The sequence below is a fragment of the Rousettus aegyptiacus genome, unplaced genomic scaffold (genome assembly GCF_014176215.1).
Source record: "Rousettus aegyptiacus isolate mRouAeg1 unplaced genomic scaffold, mRouAeg1.p scaffold_m13_p_13, whole genome shotgun sequence".
NCBI classification, from domain to species: Eukaryota; Metazoa; Chordata; class Mammalia; order Chiroptera; family Pteropodidae; genus Rousettus; species Rousettus aegyptiacus.
In genome coordinates this window covers 7614932-7630498 of record NW_023416288.1, presented here as the reverse complement: position 1 = coordinate 7630498, position 15567 = coordinate 7614932, and the positions used below count along the sequence as shown (strand labels likewise).

At 32.6% G+C, this 15567-nt stretch overlaps 1 protein-coding gene and 1 long non-coding RNA gene across 5 annotated transcripts in view; one reads left to right on the top strand and one right to left on the bottom strand.

The window, feature by feature from the left end:
• Positions 1-15567, bottom strand: part of CD36 (CD36 molecule) — a 76100-nt gene that overhangs the window by 48433 nt on the left and 12100 nt on the right. The window contains exons 1-2 of one of the 4 annotated variants that reach the window (XM_016159618.2): positions 9095-9266; positions 4996-5276 (exon numbers count right to left, since the gene is read on the bottom strand). The gene's annotated coding sequence lies outside the window, so the exon portion shown is untranslated. Of the gene's footprint in view, positions 1-4995; positions 5277-9094; positions 9267-15567 lie in introns of those variants that run through there. The other 3 variants (XM_016159615.2, XM_016159617.2, XM_016159616.2) reach the window with 3 other exon arrangements.
• On the top strand, positions 12153-13596 carry LOC107518172. Its single transcript, XR_001598766.2, has 2 exons — positions 12153-12230; positions 13333-13596. It is a non-coding gene; the product is annotated as an uncharacterized LOC107518172 (long non-coding RNA).

Below are 15567 nucleotides of genomic sequence, written 5' to 3'. Positions count from 1 at the left end.
AAAGAGATACATCAATATGATTAATAACTTCCAAGAATAAAAGATAGTAACCTTTATTCAAGAACTTCATATTCTCAGATCTTTAGTGCATCCTATGTAGGGAGGAGCAGCTTATGTTCTAGAAGCCATGAGTAGCTGATTTTGCTTTCAGAGATGCCTTTAATATTGAGTCCAGAAGGAAAGATTCAAAAGCTGACTTCATATTCTGATTTATAAAACATGCATTAACATGGCATTAACATGGCATTGCCTCTAAAAATGCCAATGTTCTTATTCATATTTTATTTAATTAAATAGGGAATGTTATAAAAACATCCACTTCTCCTTAGACCTCACAAAAACTTATGCTCCTTTGTTTAACATTGATGAGAATCGTCCTACTGTCATTTCTTCCCCATTCCCATCCTCTACGTATAAGAACAAGAAAACATTCTCGTACTTCTGGGAGCCATCTTAGAACCTCAAGGAAAGTCAACCTGGGTCTAAGCCAATGCCCAAACAAAGGGAAGAGCAGAGAAATTATGACAAAAGAGCCAGTAGTTTGGTCCAACTGTACTCTGGAGTTTTCAATTAGGTGTGCCCCTATAATCTCCTTTTGATTCAGCTAGTTTAAGTTAAAAGCACTGAAGCTGTTACCCTGAGAGTCTATGTAAATGTGGGTTTTAGGTCACATATACTTTAAATAATTAAAACATCTAACCAAGTTCCAGTTCATTAAGTGTAATAATTAAATATTACTTAACCAGTAGGCCTCTTTAAAAAAAGAAAAAAAGAGTACCTGCAATATGGTTTTCTATACTATATGAAACAGATATTAATACAATATTAAGCACATATAAAATATCTTGTGACTATATTTTATTCACCTATATCTCTCCAGAGCACTTTAGGGTCCTATTCATAGAAAATGTTACAAAAAAGCTCAATTTATCATTTATTTGTTCATTCACGAGTTGCAAAGGAGTAGGTCACAATAAAACACCCTATAATGTATTCACTGGAAATTGTATTGGTAGTATTTACTGTTATATCTCAGATTTTAAAATAGTGCCTAATACATAATAAGTGTTCAAATATTCATTGAATAGATGTTGAAGAACCTATATGATAGGTTCTTTTAAATCTATCACAGTATAGATTTAAAAGAGAAATAGGTATTTCACATACTTTGTTAGAAGAGAAGGTAACATTAATTTTCCAAGTTATCTGATATTAAGTTTAAAAGGACTGGTTATTTTCCAGATATGCATTTTTTCATATTTAGTAGATACTAGGTATGTAATGGAATAAGGAACAGATGTAATCTACTCTAAGCAAAAATCTTAATGTATTAAACAAGTAGCCTGATTCTTCCACATTAAAACATATTTTTCGAAGGACTGTAGCACTTTTTTCATTCCAGACATTTATTGAATAACTATATACAAGGATGAATGACATGCTCCTACAAATAAGCTTTTCCCAAACATCTTAAATGATCTAATATATCAATTGTGTTTGTGTCCATTGCCAAGAAGGGATGCATCAATTAAAATAAAGATTTCTAAAATTTATTTTAAAAATCATACCACAAAACATGATTAAATATTAAAGAGATCATTAGTAAATGGTTGAATTCTTTCATTTTTATCTATTAAAAATTCTTTCTAAGTATCTTGAATATTATAATCTACTATATGATTTTCACATGCCAATCTACTATCTTATCTCTTTATAGACTAACATGTGTGATCCCTTGCTAATAGTTTGACTCCTTTGGGTTGTTTAGTGGATTTGTTCTCGACTGCTCATTTATTTTGTTAATAAACAGTGGACCTTTATCTGACTACAAAATAGACTTTTGTTGAAGATGCCAATGTGGCCTAGTCATTGGAGTCTTGAACCAGGGCACTGGCTTTTCTGTTCTGATGGCAGTTAATTCGAGAAAAGTAATTTAAGGTCTGTCTTTATACGTGTTTCCATCTGTGAGATGAGACATATCATCATTAATATGGGCATTGGTCAGCTGAATTGACATACTAGAGGATTAAAAAAATTGAGTAATTGCAGAATTTTGTAGAAATGAATAAAGTGTAAAGAAAAATGAAATTATCATCAAAGGTATGCTTGTGCCATGAAAACCTGAGTCAGACTGATTCTTTTACCCTCAAGAGAAACTTTAATATGATGAACACTTAAATATCAAAACAAAATGCATAAATGCCAAAACCTAGGAGTAAAGAACAATAACTAGAACCTTGTAGCAGTCTTGTCTCAGGAGAGGCTGCCGACTCTACCTCTGCTCTTAACTGTGAAAAACATACAAGAGTTGGAATCAATAGAGAGATAAGAGAAATATAATGGCTACCTATGAAAAGGTGCAGAGAAAATTACTTTATTTATAGCATGAATATGTAAAAAAAAATAGAAAGTGTCATTAAAATCTGAACATATGTCCAAAATTACAAAGGGTAAATTGACAATGTCCTGCGGGGAGCAAATACTCAGACCGAGAATAAAATTACATCCCCTAATGTCTTTTCCATTATTGAAAAAATGAGCTTTTCAAATAATTTAATTGTCTAATACATTTGTGTGTCATATTACATCTTAAAGCATACGATTTTAAAGAGAAGGATTATGATAACACATTTATTATATTTATATGAGAATAAGGGGTTAATATAAAATGAAAATATTGTTAAAATGTACTACATGTACATACATGGGTAAATATATAGATTTATTTAGAACTATTAATAGAAGTCAAAATTTACAGGACCTTTTTATAAACACATAGATTATATATAACACTAGTCTTACTTTCTCATACTTTTAATTTAATGCAAATCATATATACATATATATAAGTAAGTTTAGACAGTAGGATAGTAACTAAAAGACATAATAAATTTAAAGTAACTAAAATTACATTGTGAATTAAAGGTTAATTTTCACATACTTTCTCTCTATTATAAACTGTAAATTACTATTTTCAGAATTTGGCAAATTGTAATATCGGTTTGTGTAAATAATAAAAATACTAATATGATAGAAAGGCTAATCTTAATATTCTTACTAGCAGAATATGAAAATTTGGCATAATGCCAGGTAAGTGAGTTTTCTATTCACTGATAAATTGGGTTGCCATAGCAAGCCCTCAGTCACTGAGTTTCTAAGCAACCTAAGATTTCACAGACTTCAGATACTTAGGAGTCCACTGATCTTTCTTCACCCTTTAGGGAGAAATATGAAAACCTGTGCTACTAAACTCAATGGAGGATTTCCTGATTACCCCCTGGAGCAGTGATCCCCTACAAAATGTTCCCTTTTTTGATATCCATTTACTTTATTAAATAAAAATATTCATACTGGGAAAGTAATTGATTACTCAAAGTGCTAAGTGGATAAAATTAGGTACAGAAAATGGTCAGTACCTACTATGTTTTGGACAAATATTTGTTGAATGAATAAACATGATGCAATACATAATCCAGCTCTCTAAAGATAAAGTCATTTACATAATGCTGATATTCATAAAGTCCTTGTCTTTAATATAAAAATATATCTTAGTAGCATTACTATGTAACATGTCATTTCAATTTTTTCTAATTATTTACATTTAGGTAACATAATTGTAAATCCGTAATTGTTTGTGATCTTATACTGAAATATTTAATTATGGCTCATTTAGAGGGCATAAATAACTATATTAACCACCCAAATTTCAAATAAAATTATATAGGTTTGAAGTATAAGTAATGTTATGAATTATTTCTTGAATGACATTACATTAACATTTTCTCTCCTTGTCTATGTTAAACACTTTCTTCAGCCCCCCACCTTCACACAATATCCACCGAGGCAAACCAATCTCTCTCTTTTAATTCATAAGACTCAGTTTCCAACAATTTAAGATAATCACAATGAAATAAATTTAAGGCATAAAAATATTGTTTGTTCCTACAGAATATTGTATTACCACACAGGTCAAAATAAAATGTAATTAATAGAAACATCCCTATGTAACCAGTAAAATGATTGTCTGGAATCAGTAATATTTTACCTATTTCTAGTACCTGGTCTTTTATGCTCCCATTATCATTCTATATAGCTAGTTCTTACCAAGGTAAACATCATAGGAATAATTTGGAAATTAAAAACTGGCTTTCACTTAATAAGTAATTTTTAATGTTACTTCCTATAGCCCGTTAGCTGTTGCATTGAAGATTCAGGAACCCAAGTCAGCTATACAGTATGATGAAGGAGTTCTCTAATCTGGTGGTAAAATAAAGTTGCAAAGTCACCTCTTAAACAGGTCACAGTAGCCACTTGTTGACTAGAGCCATTTCAGGAACACCAGCAGTAGAAACTGCCTGTGATCTCTACTGGTTACTGTTGACTATAAAAAGTGGGGGAGGGTAGGATTCTTCTTTCTCCAAGATTGAAAAGAGAAAAATTCTGCCTTACAATCTTAATATAAGAGAATCCCAAAGTTACATAATGATATTTATTATAATTGCATCTTCAGGTAAAAAATGACCATCTACATATTAACAGTTTCCTGAGCATATGCATTCTTAAGAATAAAAAAAATAGCTATGCACCAATTTGCCCTTTTAATATGTTGTTCTATTAAGATATACCTCTATTGTTGCATGTATATGAGGGTATACATTTTGGAGGGTTTGGATAATTTCAAATATTTTTGAATGTCTTATCATTTAACTATTGTAGTTATTACAGATCGGATCATAGTAAAGTTACTATATCTGATCAACTCCATATTCTTTTAGATACAACTTCTTATCCAAACGCTTGGGACAGGGTATCTGAATGTTTATAATATCTCATATACACCCTGAGAAAAGAGAAAAATACAAGTATAGATTAAACTGGACAAGAACAAAGCAAAAATCATATCAAAGTAAAAGATTTTAGGGCTGCAGGCTCTAGTCTTGAGTCTTAACATTGTTTGGCAAGAAAATGTTACAATGATTACACAGATGTAATTACCAGTCAGAAGTCCGATGAAAAAGTGCAAGGCCACCAATGTTAATGCTGGTTGGAAGACAATGGGATTAACACTGATAATTCTGGTTCTGTTTGCCCCAAGTGCTGGGTCAAATCACTGCTATACATCAGTCGACTGCACCTCCAAGTAGCCAAGAATGACTGTGGAATTTTGATTGACACTGCAGAGAGGCAGTGGGATTCCCAAATCAAAGTAAATCCTGCAGCCAGTGTTTTCCAAGCTCTCCAGTTTGAAAATGAGCTGCTCTTCACTCTGGTTCTTGCTTTAAAAAAAAAAAAAAAAAAAAAAAAAACAATTACTGTGTGATGTTTAAAAGAACACAGAAGCAGCTCCTTCTCTAGGGATATCCCTACTTATTTTCTCATAGCAATTCCCTTGACTTTTTTATCCTGTGTCTTAGTTATAGGACTTTACAGTCCTCATAGGAACCATATAACAACATGCACAATGGTCTTTAAGATAAGAAACAAAGCATAGATAAAAATTCTCATTGTGGGAAGCTGGAGATGAGAACAACATGGGGCAAGGCTATGCAAAATGAACAAGTTCAGATTTACTCTAGTTCTGACATTCTTTTGCTATATCAGAATTAAAATAGCAATATTTGTGGCTATACTATTATATATGCAACACATAAGAAAAAACATTAAAACAAAAATAAATACACTCTAGAAACAAATCAAGCCATTATAGTGCATGCTAAATTAGACAAATATATATATATAATCTTTGCAATATCATTTAAAAGAAGTATCATTTAACAATGCTTGTTTGGGGATTAATGTTAATGACATGCCTCTTCATACACACCCATACTCGATGATATATTTATTCTGTGGCCACTGTGTGTCCAGAACTCTACCGCAAAAAGGAAGAAAGTATGATCTTTACTGTAGGGTTTCCTGTAATGTATTTCAAATACTAAATATAAAATATAATGTGTTAGTATTGAGTATTTTTAATCTGCCTTCTCATAGTGGGCAGCTACTCTAGTGGTGAACATTCACTCAAGAACTGTTTACTTAGAATGTAATCAAAATCTATAACTCGGTCCTCTTTATCTCCTAAAATCCAGAAATCTACATAATAAAATAATGAGATTTTCGCTACTGAAATTAATGGTTTTGAGATTTATAAATTGGTTAAAAATATTACTGGCTAACTCCATACCCACCAAGCCCAGTTGTCCAAGGCTCAGTTCAGAAATAGCCCTTTGTGTAGCTCTTGATTTGGGGGCATTCCTGATTGCTTGACTATGAGTGGATGGTTAGCTGAATTCCATAGTTACAGCATGTTAAGTGTATGCCTCTGTTGCAGCTTCCATGAAAGAACTACGATGACAAAAGAATAGGGAGGGGCAACTTCGTGGAGCACTTGGAAAGCCTGGGTTCCTGTTTACTGCTCAGAAGTCAATCAGAGAGGGTGTTTGCTATGTTTGCTTTGGGGAGAAGATCTATAACTGTCCTACTGTTATTTATTGAAGGTTACCAATATTTACTAAGATCTCAATAACAGTATGTGCCCAAATTGGCTTGGATAATTTAGTAACAGCTACTTTTGAGGAGCTCACGCACTAGAGAGGTAGCTCACATGCATAGGACAATGCCCTCGTAAAGATCCTAGGTAGAAAACCACAAAGTTTCTTAGGCTCACAGGACATCCGCATTTATTCAGATATACATAGCCGTGCCTCTTAGTTCAAAGATTTTTCACCTACTTCTATGCATGATACGTTGTTTCTCTTTTGTTCATGACTTTTATATTGCAGAAATTGAAGGAATCTTAGGAATCAGCAAATCTGATCATTTAACAGATGAGAGTTCAGAGATATAGGGAGCTAGAACTTCTTGTTCTATGTTGACCTAATGGTTATTAAAAAACAGAAACAAACCAACTAGAATATTACTTTCTTTTTCTCCTTATGTTTCTATTTTTTCAAACTCTTACCTCTTTTCACATTTCTTTTCCAAGGTTCTGGGAACTAAAGTATTGCTTCACTTTTTTAATGTATGTCATTAAATTTCTTTGTTCTTCTTCAGCAATACTAGTCAATTTAATATTAATTTCCTAGTTGGAATAATTTATACCCATTTTTGATTCCCATACACTGTGCCTTGTTATTAAAGTTAATTTTTAAAAACTATTCTGGTTCCAGTGCTCAGACTTTTCAAATTTTATTTTATTTTAAATATTACATTAAAAAATTAAATTATTACATTAAAAAGTAAGATATTTCTATTGTATTAACATATTTTAGAGCTTCCCTCTCATGTGTGACTTGAAAAATTCTAGGAAAAGATAAGGATGAGAACAAATACCTATTAACATAATGCTATGGGTCAGGTGTCATGCTAAAATCTTCCATGTCATTATTTAAGTGAGAAAAAAATTCTAGAATTAGTTATTATTAACCACCTTAGTACAGAGGACATAACTGACACAAGGAAAATTAGGAAAATTAGATAAATTATAAGATTTCCAGAGTTAGTATGTAACAAGTGACCTTGAATTTATGCATCAAGTTGACAGGTAATATCAAAGATTAATAGGAAGATATGAGGATATATGGTGAATTACAAGCATTTTCTTGTTTACGTCTAAATCCTTAAACTTTTGTCAATATAAATCTCTCATTAGATGCATTTTGCTATGCTAGTTTGGTGTTTTAGAATCATTTTCATTACTTTTATATACAGATTACAGTTAAAACACATTTATTTACACAATTATTTAATAAACTATTCTTCTTTGGTACAAAATACTTCTGGATCCAGAGATTATGAAAATAAAATAAATAAAAACCTAGCTTCATAGAGTGATGGTTAGAGAGACATAAAGAAAAATTATTATAAAATAGTACAATAGATGGTATAATGAAAGATTTATGATGCAGTGAAGGACCTACAGAGGGAGGATGTTTTAGGAGGAGAGATGACGAACTTCACAGAGAAATGAACTGATATTTCAGCTTCTTCTTCATGCAGAAATCTGAGATCAATTACCATGTATTGGCCAACAACACAGAGAAGGGGTAAAGGCAGAGGATATTTCTCCAACCTTAGAAAGATATAGCAATTTCTACCAGAGACCAGTGATTTCAAGGAAGAAAACACAAAAAGTTGGAGCAATGTCAAAATCAGCAAGATCAGAAAATATTCATTATAAATTATTTGAAAAAAATGTAGTTTCACCTTTGAATAGCAATTCATATTAAACTGCCAAAAGTTATAACTTTGCTCATAAAAGGAAGCACACATAAGAACTAAAAATTCTGCTTTAAAGCACAACAATTTTACTTAACACTGAAAAAGATTTTTAAAAATATTGAATGTTTTACAAGTATCTTTGTTTCATTATGTGGTATTGTTATAAATAAAAGTTTATTTAAATTTAGAAAATGAAGGAAAATATGTTGACTATTATAAAAACATACCAATTTTAAAATAATGAGGACTAAAAGTAAATATGTATATATAACTTTTTAAACACTTTAATGATTTTTAAATCTAAAACTAGTTAGACTAAATATATCAAAAGGTAAATGTTTATAACAGCTACAGATTTCTTTGCTGCATTGAATAATATAAATTTTAAAAAGATCACAGTTTGTTTGTATGTTTCTTACTATGGATAAAGTATATCATCTTACTGAGAATATTAAGGTTTAAAGAAAGCAAACATTCATACTCAGGCCCAAAGAAACATGAAACCTAAACCTGAGGTTGTATAAATACTAATTCACAATGAAATGGAAGCTTAAGTAATGCATTCTTATTCAAAGAAATTACATGCAGGCGGGCTGGGGTGGGGGGGAATTTATTTCCATCAGAAAGTCCAGAAGAAAAATACTTTTAAATAAAAGTTCCTCGGTTCTTCTATTTTCACTATAAAACATTTTTTAAATATGGATAGATTATACTGTAGCACTATGTCATAGAAGTTAGCTGTTTAGAAGTACTGATTTTCTTTTCACTTTAAAAGTCTTATGATAATCCCAGGTCACTTGTTTTAAAATCTACTCTACAAGTGCCACCCAAGCATATTAGTTTCTGGTCATACTTATTTCCAAGCTCTACTAACCTTACCAAATGCAGAAACAACATGAGGACAGCAGACTCCGTGTGTAACCTTGGCTCTTGCCTCTGTCAGGCAGTTTATCCTGGAGTCTCTCTCTCTCTTCTCTATTGCTCAACTGGATTAGTTAATAAGAATCAGTGTCACGCTCTCCTCTGTCAAATAGGTAATGCTCAAAGTTCCTAGGGGCAGGGACTAGATTCCTCTTCCCTTGAGCTTCACTGAGCTTCAACATTTAAACCTGCAAATGAATGTTCAGATATGTGGACAACCCCCTAGAATGAGATGACTGAGCAAATAATTATTTAAATCTAATTGCAAATACCACTTAAATGGTATCTTATGACCCATCCTTCCTCAGGCTAAGTACAAACAAAACTATTTCTGGTAAGTACTTTTAAAATTCATTGTGATTATTTCTAGAATCTGATAGGAGAGCAGTGGACATAGTCTTTTTGTGTGTTGATTGACTTTTAAAACAATCATGTCACCATTTTTATTCCTTGTAATATTACTTTGTATTTAATTTATGAATAGATAATCTTAACAGAATCACAATTTTTGAAAACCCCAACTTGTGTCATGTTATACTAATGGCTAATGTTGAGGGTGCTTACCACAAGTCAGACATCATTCTAAGAACTTTATGTGAATTATTTAAATTAATCTTCATAACAACCATTTGAGATAAGTATTATTATTTTCCCAATATTTTAAATGGCAAAACTAGCAGAGTACTAAGAAGCAAAAAAACTGAGAGATTAAATAATTTGCTTAAGGTTAAAGAGTGTTGAACTATGGAAGAACCAATTGGAATACTTTTGTCTGCAAGTAACAGAATAACTGCTATAAAAGTAGTTCATGGAAGAACATAATTATTAGCTTCCAAAATCCTAGCTTACTCCAAAGCAGCCATTTTAAAATACTGGGCTGTCATATCATCTTGACAACATAATTATTTGCTCAAATTACATACGTCTATGTATGTATATGTAGTCCACTCAAAATAGAGACCATAGAGATGCAACAGGACCTCCTATCATCTAGAAGGATATATTTCTTTAAAGAAAGAAAATGTTACATGTTAAAGCTTCAAAATCAAATCAATGTTCAAAAGAAGAATCAAGTGCAAGTTTCCATCACTTGAAGAAACAGAATTGTCTGTTCTGACAAAGGGACTATGAAATATAAAATTAACTAATTTAGAATAACCTGGAAAGTGTTGTTCATTTGTTTGTACAAGAAAGAACTATCAAAGTTGGAAACTTTGGGAATGACTGAATATTCCTGAAATGAAAATGAGTTTCACAGTCACCAACTCAGGAATACAAAAATGAAATTGGTTTTCAAAATTTTATTTTTACTTCAAGCCTTTATTCTGTCTGATCCAGCATATTTCATATAGTCATTCTTAGGAAACTTTCCATTTTGACATTTCTCAGTCATTTCAGGTTAAAGCTCAATTACATTTTTTCTGAGCAAGTGTTACATTCAGAGAAAGAGATGAGAACATGGAACATACCCTCTATAAACTCGTGACAATGACTTTTATTTGTCCTGGCCATGATCACTTTGCAGATGATGGCTCTCTTTTTCTAAACTTACTTCCACAACCTTCTGGGGTTTTGAGCACAGTGTTAGGGTTCAAGGGATTCCATGAACCTGCTTCTAAACAAAAATATCTAAACACCACACACAGTCCAGGATACTTCACGGCTATGCTGCTGAGATTGATGCAATGTTTTCTGAGGCTTGTTCTCTCTGAGTGACAACTCTGCTCTGAAATCTTCACATTTGCCTGGAGAAGGCTTGCTTTCAGAGATGAGTCTGTGCCAGGGCTGATCACAGTTAAGTCTCTGAGATTCATGTGCATCTAAGCCCTTTTGTTCTCACTTCTATCCAAGCTTATCTATATTGAGATTGTATTGACAACAACTGTTTCAAGTTGATGGAAACTATTTTCCAAATCTTTAGTAACCTGAATAGTAACATAATGTCAGTTCCTAGTCTCCAATAAACGTCCTTCCTCAATTTGAAGTTTCATGTCTTGCAATCCAAAATGAGAGTAAAAAGGGCGGGAGGGACAAAATCACATGGATTAATACCTCACACTACTATTTTGTCACATTACAAAAACTATTAATTATGGAAAACAAACACATGATAGAAACTTAGCTAAGAGAGAGGTCAATAGGTACTGAAATCCTAAAAATATATACACAGAACTCTTAGATCCTTAATCTTCCCAAGAAGATTGGTTGAATATAAATAGAAGGCAGTGGAATTCTTGGCAAATAAAATTAGATAATTACATAAAGCATTTATAATTGGTGCACTTGAAAAGAGGCATGTGAGCAACCTAAGTGTGTTTTGACATAAAGGGTCATATCTACAGGTGGAGGGAAGTAGAACAGTTTATAGGAGATCTAAATGCCTGAACATAATCTGGCCAAAAACATTAAAGAGAATGACAAGATAATTTTAAGGTTTAAAATCATGTTCGAGCCCTCTGTTTAAATGTAGCAGATTGAATAGATTTTTACATGCACCTGAAATCTCATTGAAAAAAGTAGTAGAATTTATAAGACCATGAGCACAGATGTTTAGGCCAAAGATTTAAATAAAAGAGGATATGAAACATGTCCATATTTAGAAAGCACATGCACTTATGATGATTGTTCAGCAACCCTAAAGTGTCAGATTCTAAACATCTAAGTCTAGAGCAGAAAGACAATAAAAAGCAAAAATAATCTGCTATATAATCTCAGATAGGACCATGAACTGGTAGCTTGGGGTGCCATGGAATGCAGGGTCTAATTTGGTTAAATATCTTTAGAAGTCCTAAACCTTAACTCTTTCCCTCATCTACTCTAAACAGCCTGCCCGCTCTCCTTTCTTACCTGTCGAAAGGTGGAAGTTTTCCTTTTTGGAAACACTGAGCCAGAGAACTTTTGGCACAAGTAGGAACGGCCTAGGGCATGAGGTAGATACATGCTGAAATAAGTTTACCTGAAAATACACATATAGATTCCTTTTCCATTGCCACTTTCAGAATTCTAGCCAGGAAGAAACTACCAGATTCCTTCTGGGAGAACTGACTGGAGCAAGAGAAAAGACATGTTCCTATTACTTTTATGTGGAGGTGAGTTGGAGGGTAGGCAATGAAATTTTTCAGGACCTTATCTGATCATTCTAGAGCAGTGCCGTCTAATAGAAGTGTAACACGAGCTTAATGTTATATATACTTTTAAAATATCTAGTAGCTACATTAAAAGCATAGTAATATTAGATTTGATATTATACATTCTTTAGCCCAATACCATAAATACTATAATTTCAACCAATATAAAATTATCAGTGAGATATTATACTTTTTCAGTACAAAGTCTTAGGAGTCTACTTTTTATTTTACTCTTATAGCACATCTTAATTTGGACTAACCCAATTTCAAGTTTTCAATAGCCACCTATGGCCAATGGCTACTGTATTGGACAATGTAGCTCTAGAATGAGATGGTATTTATTTGGCCATGATTTTAAATATAAATGGAAAATCACTGGACATTTGAGGGACACCCCTGACATGGAAGACAAAATTTAAAGAATTGGTAAATATTTTTGTGATTAATGTCTTCAAATAGCTAAGAGAAGATACTGCAACAGAAAACTATGAAATCATTTAGCATATTTAAATGATAATAGTAGAAATAACAGTTAGCAGAGCAGTTGGAATATCAGAGTAGTACCACTGGGGTACAGAGAAGCCATTAGAGCAACACTAAATTAGTAGAATAGATCTGACATTCATATGATGGGATTTCCAGAGAAAACAAAACCAGAAACACAATGGGGAAATAAGAATAGAATATGTGAATATTCTCCAGAATTGAAAAATATAAGTCTGAGTGCAAGCCGCCACCCGGTTATAGCACAATGGATTAAAAGGTCCGGAGGATGTGGCCTACCTACCTGTCTTCAAATGTCTTAGAGTATCAAGAATAAACAGAAGATCTTACAAGGTTCTGGTGTACTTAGGAGTAATGTTACACACAGATTAGAAAGACAGCAGACTTTGATAGCAGCACTGGGAATTTAGAAGTCAAATGATCAATCTCTTAAAAGATCTGAGAGGAAATGATTTCCAACTGTTATTCTATATACAAACAATTTATTTTTAAGAATGAGGATAAAGACATTTTATTATATGCAAGGTTCCAAATTATACTTCTAGTTTATACTTCTTAGGATGCTCAAGGAACTCCCAGAATATGAACTTCACTAAAATGAGGAAGAAAACCAAGAAATCAGAAGACAGAGGATTGAGGAAATAGATGATCTGACAACTGAGACAAAGGGAATTTCCAGGAAGAAGTTGAAAGGAAGTTTCAGGGTAACCAGTATGTCACGTATCTAGGAAACAAACCATTTGGTATTGGATCAAGAGGACAGAGGACTTAAGGAGGCGATTATTACCACCAGGAAAAAATAAATTACACCAGAAAGAAAGCACTCATTGTATACTTTTTGGCTCTGCTGTTCAATAAATCTATAATAATAATGTAAACAGTCAATAACATATAAAAAAGAACTATATGGATTTGATTGGAAAAGTATGTGTGTACAGATGTAGAGTGGAATGGGTGAAGTGGTATTGTGCATGGCACTATAAAAGCTACATAATTTTCTTCCACAGGAGGAAATGAAAAGCTAATGTGTGAAACAAAACAATTTTTAAAAATCAAGGAATAGAACTGTATCTTATCTAGAAATAGTGAAAGTATTTTGTCCTGGAAAGAGGCATGGTAATGAGAGGAGAAAGTAGAATAATTGCTTTTTTTTTCTCTCTTAAAGGCACTATTTGACTTTTACAAATAACAAACATTCATTTACTATTCAAATATATTTTTAAACAAGGTTATATTTATATTGAGCTATGCTCAATAACTGCTTCCGAATTCTTTACCTTTTATCCCTATCTATTGAATTTTACCTTTATTCTTGGTTCTGCCGAACCTTCTTCATTTTCTTAAAGATTTCCCTGGAAATCTATCTTCTCAACACAGGGCTTTATTTTCTTCTTTACTGAAAGGACTGAGGCCATCCACTGTATTAATGTCAATATCTCTACAAAAATATAATACTTGCTTCACCCAGGCACTATAATCCCTCACCTGAAATCTTTAGAAGGTATTTTCATGCATGAACAGTTGTTCAAAATGATGTTTTGGGGATGGGTGCTAGAAATTTCTATAACTGCCATTTTTATGATATAATTCCTGTTTAGTCTAAAATTTTTAAGGAAGTCTTTATGCACAGTTGCCATATAATTCTGTACATCAGAAAATCAACACACAAAAATATACATCTTTATTGGGAATTTGACCAAGATATTACAGCCAGCTGCTTACCAGCTCCCAGTCACCTCCCCTGTAAATCTAGAACACATTTCCAAGTTGCAATTATCTTTGTCAATAATTTTAAAAATATATGTGGGAAACTTTAATGTATTTGTATATACAAAAAAAAAGAAAGAAAGAAAATAGAGTCATAGATTCGGTCAGATGATCAAGCAAACTTAGACTGGAAGATTCTTTGTAGATTATCTGTAGATTAGCCCTCTAATAGTTAAGCGGAGAGAACATTAAAAGTTACTTTCTTAATGTCATAGATAGTAAGAGAACAAGGATCAAGTTCATGTCTCCTGATTCTGAAATAATTTCTTTTCCAGATGAGGAAATACAGTTCCAAATTGTTCATATACAGTTTGGCTTTGCAGATGAAAAAAAAAAAAAAAAGACCATATATTAAATTTGATAAGCTCAGAAGAGGCCCTTATGGTGAGCCTTACAATCCCAGAGATCACGGGGGTAGTTGCATCTTAGGCCTGTAGCTTCACTGACGAAGGTCAATTTTTAACTTTGAAATTGTCTATTGTTTGTGCACCTGAGATAACATACCTTTGAAGTCTCAGAGCACTCTTTTCCAGACCCCCTGAAGGTGCGACTGCAGGTACCAGAGCAGGAGACCACATTATCTTGTTACCTACATATCATCCCTATTTGCTATACATGTTGACTATCCCATATCTACCTGTAAAAGAAACATATTTCTCCATTTTGCTTTTTATTCAATCTCAGAGATTTCACCCCCACTTTGCTTTTACCTGCCTCCCTAATCTATCACCAACGGATTTCATGCAAGCCCCCTTACATCTCCTCCTTTGATTCTAATGTATAAAATGAGCTGTAAAACTATCATTCTTCAGAGCATTTTCTCGATCTAGTGAGATTTTTCTTCTTTGCAATTGTTCTCAGTTTGGCTCTTACAAAACTTTTTCTTAGGCTGAATGTTTTTTTTTTTTTTTTCATGGACAGCTTTTAAAATCTTAACCAAAAGATAATTTTTCACCCATGTTATAGATGGGGAAACTGAGATGTTAAAATGTTACATAATGTATTCAAGGTCACAGAACTCTTGCGT